The sequence below is a fragment of the Pantherophis guttatus genome, chromosome 1, assembly GCF_059756535.1.
Source record: "Pantherophis guttatus breed Tessera chromosome 1, ASM5975653v1, whole genome shotgun sequence".
Taxonomy (NCBI): Eukaryota; Metazoa; Chordata; class Lepidosauria; order Squamata; family Colubridae; genus Pantherophis; species Pantherophis guttatus.
The window spans coordinates 237,665,814-237,674,184 of NC_142063.1; the positions used below are offsets into that span (position 1 = coordinate 237,665,814).

Here is an 8,371-nt window from a genome sequence, read left to right on the forward strand (position 1 = left end):
ACTCGATGGCCAACTCAATGTCACTCACATCAAGGGGTGCCTTGCTGGCCTCTACTCACCCCTCTCCTGCCAGCTACTATTCGCCTCCCCCGCCTAGGCTCCTTAGGGCCCCAACAGGAAGCAGTTGTTGGAGCTAAGCAGCCACCATGAGAAAGAGTTGGCAAAACGGCTGGTTCAGTTCAAATTGGCTCTGACCGAGAAGGAGGCTCAGCAGAAGCACCTCACTCAGGACTATGGATATGGGCTTTCCAAGCAGAGGGAAGACCTGCAGGAGTGCAAGGCTAGGTACAGGTGCCTGGAGGCTCAGTGGGCTGAGATGGTCAGCCAATTCCAGGCCATGATGCAGTCCCACTGGAACAAGACCATCCGGCTCCTTGCCACCAGCAGCATTTCCCTCCAGCCTTCGGCCAAAGCCCCACACCAGGAGGCCAAAGCAGACCCCAAGTTGGAATTTCTGCCCCCTCCAACCCCAAAGAGACCCCAAAGGGGGAGACTCTCTGCAGCAAAACAAAGGTTCATTGCACATATCTGCCCAGAGGGGCATAGTTTAAGGACCCCTGATGTAGTGCAATATTTTAAAAAATGCAAGTAATTTTTCTGCAGACTACCAAAATTTTCTCACAGACCACCAGTGGTCCATAGACCACCAGTTGGTGACTGCTGGTCTAAAGCATATGTCATTTGTTTGGTATACAGCAAATCTCAGAATAAAGGATATCAGCGTATGCTTAATTCTTCCATCAAAATCAGTGGGGCCCAAAACAAAACTTGATTGGTTGGCTGTTATCTAGAGTAATCTGAAATAATAAGGTTCTTAACAAAAGTGGCTTATTATAGCAATAGGAACACTTTCAAACAAACAAAAATAGCTCCAAATATGACATTTAAATTTGGTTTACCACAGAGAAATCATAGTTTCTTTGCCTATCATCTAGGCTACCCTACCCTAGTCTATCTATGTAATAGTTTATTAATGACCAGCAAAGCAAAAATACCAAAATAAAGTTAAATAAATGAAATAAAATACTGGCAAAACAGAAGTGATTGTTTCTATACGTTATGACTTATTGTCATATATGTTATGACTTATTTTCATTGTGGCAACCCAGAATTTGGTTACTGTACAGTGGATAAACAGTCTTGAATTGTCTTGAATTGAATTCCCATAAAAAATCTGGTCTTCCTGAATTTTTTTATTTTTTTTATAAATACTTTATTGAGTTTTCCAAAACAAAAAAGAAAATATACAATCTATCTCTCCTTTCCTTTCGGAGGTGCAGTGTTTATACAATATAGTGAAACAAAAGTTAAAAAAAGCTTCATCCTTAACAATACATTATTTTATACAATATACCTATAATTCATGTGCCAGGTCAAGATTCTAGGATCATGTTTTCATCTTATTGTTCAACCAGTGGTACCAAATACCCCATACGTCATAATATTTTAAATTGTCCTCATTTTTTAACTCACTTGTCAGTTTCGCCATTTCTGCGCACTCTAGGATCTTATTTATTAGAGTTTCTTCTGAGGGCATAAGTCTGTTTTTCCAGCATTTTGCGAAGGCTAATCTAGCCACAGTTATAATCTGGATTATCAGTTGGGTTTTATTGTTGTTAAAGCCTTCTTCGGTTATGCCTAGGAGAAAAAGCTCTGGGGCTAGGACTACCTCTTGCCCCGTTATTTCACAGAGCCAATGTCTAATTTTGGACCAGTACTTTTTAGTCTCAGGGCAAGTCCACCATAGGTGATAAAAAGTGCCGACCGTTTTTCCACATTTCCAACATGTGGGAGAGAAATTTGGAAACATCTTGGCTAGCCTCGCAGGGGCTAGATGCCACCTGTGTAACAATTTGTAATGGTTTTCCCTAAACGTTGTCGATTTGGTTATTTTGTAGTTTCTGTTCCAAGCTATCTCCCAATCATTAAAATTTAGTCTATGTCCTAGATTTTTTTCCCAGATGTTCAGTTGATTTTTTGCTATGGACTCTGCCTTATCTTCATCTAATAAAAAGTTGTAGATTTTTGATAACATTTTCTTATCTGTTCTCCAAATAATTTTGTCAAAGTATCCGTATTTCGCTGCTATACCAAATTTATCCCTATCTTTTTGGAATCTTGAGTTAATCTGAAAATAGTTCCACCAATCCAAGTTTAGGCCCTGGTCCCTCAATAGGTCCAGCGATTTAAGTTTTCCTTCTTCATCGAGGATATCCTTGTATGTACTCCATTTATACTCATCTCTCCTGTTTGGTGCCGCCAACGCTTCCATAATGGAAAGCCAGTTGGGTACCTTGGTATAGATCCTCTGCCTAATTTCGGCCCACGTGCGAATAAGAGTCTCCCTAATTTTGTGTTTGTGGAAATAGGATTTTTTCTTGTTTTTTATATCCCAAAGGTAGGAGTGCCATCCTTCTAGAAGGTCATGTCCTTCCAAAATCAGGTTTCTCCTATCTTGTAATTTGATCCACTCCTTGATCCAGATCAATTTTGCCGCCTTTTGATATAATTCCCAGTCAGGGAGCCCAAAACCTCCCAAATTCCTTTTCCCTTGGAGTATCTTGAAAGATATCCTCGATTTCTTGCCCTCCCACAGAAAGTTTCTGATGTATTTGTTCAAATCGAAGAAAATTTTTTTGTCTAATGAAAACAGAATGTTTTGGAATAAGAACAAAATTTTAGGTAAAATATTCATTTTGATCGCTGCAATTTTACCAATCAAAGACAATTTGAGCTTCCATTGGGTGTAGCAAGGATTCATTTCAAAGATCTTGTTTGTGCTGTTTCCAATGCATCCTTTTTCATTGGAAGTGCCTACTGGTTCTCTGTAAAAGATTTTGATGTGGTTTGGCATAAATAGTTCTAATGCTGCAGAGATTAATTGCCATCCGCTTGTATAAAAGAAACATTTAATACTACTTGTAGATCTAGGAGCTAACTTCAGTGTTTTGCATTCCAGGTGCACTTAGAGTAGAAACCAATTCCATCCTGTCCTGTCCTATTCTGTCCCATCCCGTCCCTTCCCATCCCGATTCCCGTCCCATCCCATTGTATCATGTCACATCACATCACATCACATTGCATCACACCGCATCACATCGCATCTCATCTCATCCCATTGCATCCAATCCACATCCCATCCCACCCATCCCATCCCATCCCCATCCCATCCCATCTCATCCCATCCATCATATCTTTCCAAGTAAGGTCATGAGAGTCTGGCAGACATGGAGGTCCTTGAACACAGATTTCATTCCAATATTCTACAGGATGTCTTTGCAAATTTCAATAAAGTTGTATGCTAGATCCAAGCGTATTTTGCAAGGGAAAGGGTCACAATTAATATTTGTGCTCCTTAAAAGTTTTAGGGAAAACCACCTAATGGTTCCATGCTATTTGAATAAAATTTGGCTGGTTAATTTCATCATTATGATGCTATTGGTGAGGAGCAGCAGCAGCATTATAATTAGCTCTTTAAATCTCCCACAGAGGCATGATATAATGAACCTCAGGGATATTATGGGAAATTAAAAGGCAGCTCTCATATCAGCCATTTTCTGCTGATATGAGCATTAGCATTTTTAAGGAATGGAGTGAAGAGGGTAGCTTGAAGTGGTTGACCCAGATTAGAATATCAATGGTTTCACAAAGTCTGGGACCTAAAATATCAGGGTTTTTTTTAATGGAATGACAAAGGAAGACAAAGGTCTTATTAGATTCTTTTGCAAGAGGAAAAAATTGACTTGGTATATTGTTTTATGTCAGACTACAATGCAGTCAAATTTAGAAAGCTATGCACAGTTTTGATCACTGCTTTGTTGAAAAAGGTTTGGAAAATTGCAGTAAAAATAAACAGTTGAAATATGTTCTATACAATGAAAGGAACAAAATACTTGGGATTTTGAATTTATTAGGAAACGTATGCAACCGTAGTGTGATATTTCTAATATTATATGTTTTGTGTTTTGATATAACATTAAAATTAAACAATACAAGAGATAGTTTTTGAACTTGAATCAACATATTCTGCAACGCTTTCATCTGGCATAGGAAACTTATTATAACTAGTAGAATGACAGCAAGAACATGGAAATATTTATTTTTTAAAATTCATAGCTTGAAACTTTTAGCTTAATAAAATTATGTTATCGGTTTAAGGATAATAAAGAGCTCTTAGTCATCCAGACTTTCATGAAATGAAAACAGTTCTCGAAATAATGTAGTGATACTTATCATCAAAATGCTAAGAAATGATTCTTAACCACTGAGACTTAATTACCAGTTGTGACAATGCTGAATCCTGAGTTACTATTGAAGGCACACTGAACAATATGCATGAATGTTGGAAAGGGCTTGTAGACATGCTCTTATCACTATCTCATAATACAATCAAGCAAGCACAACTTCAAAGTTAAGCAGGATTATACAAAAGTTCTTTCTTTCATGTGAATATAGTCACAGTATCCTATGATTCTGAGAAAGTGCTTCTAGCTTAGATGCCAAGATATTTTAAGTTTCCCACTTCTCTCTCAGACTGTGATCTGTGATCTTTTTTTTTAAAAAAATAGTATTTTTGTATGTGTATATGTGTGTGTGCAAGTGTGCCTCTCTCTCTGTGTAAAAAAATAAAATAAAAATAATAAAAAGAGAAGATAAAATATAAAATATAAGATGTGAAAGAGGGAGGGAGGAAGGCAGCCTAGAACTAAGACGTGTCCCTTTTCTGTTTAGTAGTTGCCAACTTATTCCTTCCCCCTCCCTCTTAACTCTTTTTTAATCTCCAAATCCATAAATCATCAATTCAGATGTTTCCTCTTCATCAGAAAGGGTCCATATAGGGTTTCTAGTCTTTCAAAAATGCCCTTAGCAGTTTTTCCCTGACCAAACTGGTCAGTTTTGCCATTTCTGCAAACTCCATCAATTTTATTTATCATACATACACCAGGTACAATATTAATTTCTTATATTTCTTTCCTAGTTCAACATCTATAAACCCCAATAGAAAAAATTATGGTTCCAATGTAATGTTAATCCACCATAACTTTTGCATCATCATCTTCTTCTTCTTCTTCTTTTAACAACCCCATAATCCCTTGAGGGGTGGAGTCTGGGCAACTGAATGGAGCTAGCAGAATGTATAATGGACAGATGCTCTTCCTGTCACCAATGCATATATATTCTCATTGTGCCCAGAGAGAGAGAAATATCTGCTTCTACCTAGAATCGAACTCACAGCCTCCTGATTGTGAGGCGAGAGCTCCATCTCTAGGCCACCGCACCCACTCCACACTAACTTTTGCATGATCGCATATATTTGCACTCAAAATTCCTTTGCTTTTACACATTTAGATTTATTGCACTTCTATACCGCCCTTCTCCCAAAGGACTCAGGGAGGTGTACAGCCATATTAAAACACATATAAACCACAAAATTTAAGAACAATTTAAAAAACAAATATATAAAATTTGGTCCACGAAATTTAAAAACTAACAAACACCCAATTTAAAAATTCCCATGTTCACCATGCAGAATGTGATCTTGAAGAACATCTCTTGAGAGTCAAATGGGCCTTATATTTAAGGTAGCTTTAGATGTAGAGATCACTATTGGAGGTAGTGATAATCCCAAATTAAGTTAAATTTACAAAAGAGAGAGAGAGAGAGAGAGAGAGAGAGAGAGAGAGAGAGAGAGAGAGAGAGAGAGAGAGAGAGAGAGAGAGAGAGAGAGAGAGAAACCTTCTCAACTTAGTAGCTGTTCTTGTCATATCCTATGTTATCCAGAAGAAGCTTCAACCTTCAAGTATGTTTTTTCTAAGAGTGTCTGGAACAGAAACTTAGAACAGAAAAAGCCTTTTTTGTGTCTATTCTCAACCATTTCCTAAATATGGCCTAAAAAAATCTGAGGAGAGGGAACTGCCAAATGTTCTTTGTTAATGTGATTCTTCCACCAATGAAATTATTTCAGTATTCTCTGATACTATACAGCTAATTTCTTCTCTTTCATTCAGACCCAGCAGGAAGCACCAGTTGAGAGACTTGTTTGTAGAATAAGGCGATGTATCTTATAATTTCTACTTTGTTCCTTTCAAGTTCTTAAGTCTAACTCAGCTTCTTCTAGTTTGGCATCTTAAAACCAGGGGTGCTATTCAGCCAGTTCTGACAGGTTCTGGAGAATCAGTAGTGGAAATTTTGAGTAGTTTGGAGAACCAGCAAATACCACCTCTGGCTAGTCCCAGAGTGGGGTGGGAATGGAGATTTTGCAATATCCTTCCCCCAGGAGTGGGGAAGGAATGGAGATTTTGCAGTATCCTTCCTCTGCCATGCCCACCAAGCTACACCCACAGAATCGGTAATTTAAAAAATTGAATTCCACCACTGCTTAAAACATTGTGCGAGTTTGACTCCTGTACTTCATTAAACAGCTGGGCCATTACATTTATGAATACTTAATGTATTTGGATGGCATCAGCCTGAAAAAGGCAAATTTCATTTCTTAGGCACAGTATTTCTTAATGTGTGATTCTAAGACCTCTGCGGTTCCCTAAGACCCTCTCAGAAGTCCTCAAAATCAAAATTATTTGCCAGTTTATATTGAAAAATAATACAATATTAAAAATCCCATCAAAAATTGTGAAAAGCAGCATCAGCAGCAAATGCATTTATATTTAATATTTAATATGGTAAATATTGATAAATACAACACAAACTAAAGCTCTTTACGGGTTCTTCATAATTTTTAAAAGTGGAAACAGGTCGTGAGAGAGAATTTTTTTTTAAAAAAGACACTCAGCAGACACTTCATGTGGTAAAGAAGGACTTGTCAGATGAAGACAAATGGCATTTTATATGGTGTATAACCTAATGTTCTCTTCCATTTGAATCTCTCTGTGTATTTATAGTCCATATACTTGGAAATGTTAGCTTTTTTAATGATGTTGCCGAAGACAGGCTTGTACTATTAAGCCTCAATTGTTTAATGTCACTTTCTCACCAAAAGGCCAGATGTGAAAAGAACAAGTGTTTCAGACAAGTTCTTTGCACACACACTCCTTTCCAATTTATTTCTTCAGCCGGGACAGTGAAAACTATACTGGGAAGCAACAATGATTCTATTCAGGGAATTAGATCACTGAAACATTAACAACATTCTCATGTTATATATTCTGTCTGTCATTCATGAGTGGTTGAAGACAGAACATTTGATCCTGAATTTGCGGAAGTCAGAATCACAATCTCAGAGGCACAAGGCCACTACAGTACCGTCTGCTGCCTAAAGTGATATCTGCAAGAGCTCGAAGAAAAAACAAATGAAGCAAAAAGTTCACTGTTAAATTACAAAATAGGATTTACAAAAGGGAGAATGGGAGAAGAGTTCCCTCTACAACTTTTCCCTTCCGAAGGGTCAGCAGTTGATGGAGTCTCTGAGGTCATACATTGCATTATTGTACCAATTTGTCACTTAAATTAAAACCATTTAGTCCATTACTTAGTTCAGAGTGGCAGAACAAATGTGTATGTACATTTTATTGTATTTTTAATGTGTTCTTTTTCTCCCCAGATGGAAGAAAAACATTAAAAACAAACCGAAACAGAACAGACTGCAGAGGCAGATGTTGGGAAGATCTCACGAAGAGATCCTTCAGGAATAATTTCTGCGAACAGAAACAATAAAGAGAGTATCTCTAGCTATAGTCTTGCACCATTTATTTTACATGTCTAGGTTAGAAACAGAAATGCTGAAGCTGACGGGTTTCGTTGCCAAACACTTACCTAAGGAACCAGATGTATCTCTCATTCTGGGTTTAGTTGAATTTAATTACATTTTACGCTCTCTTTAAACAATCCCAAAGCATGCTTAAATCATGATCACTGTTGTCTATTTTATGTAATTAGGTTTTAGTTATAGGCTGGCATAAAGCACACATTGCAATTATTGTTTGGCCGACAGGTTATTCCTAATCCTTGAATTTACCATGTTTTCTACTGCACTGTACTTTCTTTGTATTTTGCTTATGGTGCTCCAGCATTATCTTTATTATAAATATAGATAAATAAGAAATGTATATCCCCCCGGCTGCGGAAACCCACCTAGACTATTAAAAAATGAAAATGATGGTTGGCTTCTGTCCAGAGGATTGTTTCAAAGTGGTGGGAAGCAACTGCCTCATTCTCCTATGTTCATAAATGACTGTTTGATGTCTGGCTGTATATTTGTCAGAGCAGCCATTTTGTGTGAGCAACCACACCATGGCATCAAAATCACAAGTATGCCCACCAGTTTTCAAAAGTCACTTATCCCAGATTTAGATGTGCAGTCAAACATTACTGGAGAGGGATGCATGGATCATCAAATGAATCTATTATGAATTTT

At 37.5% G+C, this 8,371-nt stretch overlaps 1 long non-coding RNA gene across 2 annotated transcripts in view; it reads left to right on the forward strand.

The window, feature by feature from the left end:
• The window catches only part of LOC117660775 (uncharacterized), an 80,631-nt gene extending 72,519 nt beyond the window's left edge, over positions 1 to 8,112 (forward strand). For both annotated transcript variants that reach the window (XR_004589792.3, XR_009621834.2), the window contains one exon: positions 7,559 to 8,112. This is a non-coding gene — a long non-coding RNA (uncharacterized LOC117660775). The remainder of the gene's footprint in view (positions 1 to 7,558) is intronic.
• The last annotated feature ends 259 nt before the right edge of the window (positions 8,113 to 8,371 follow it).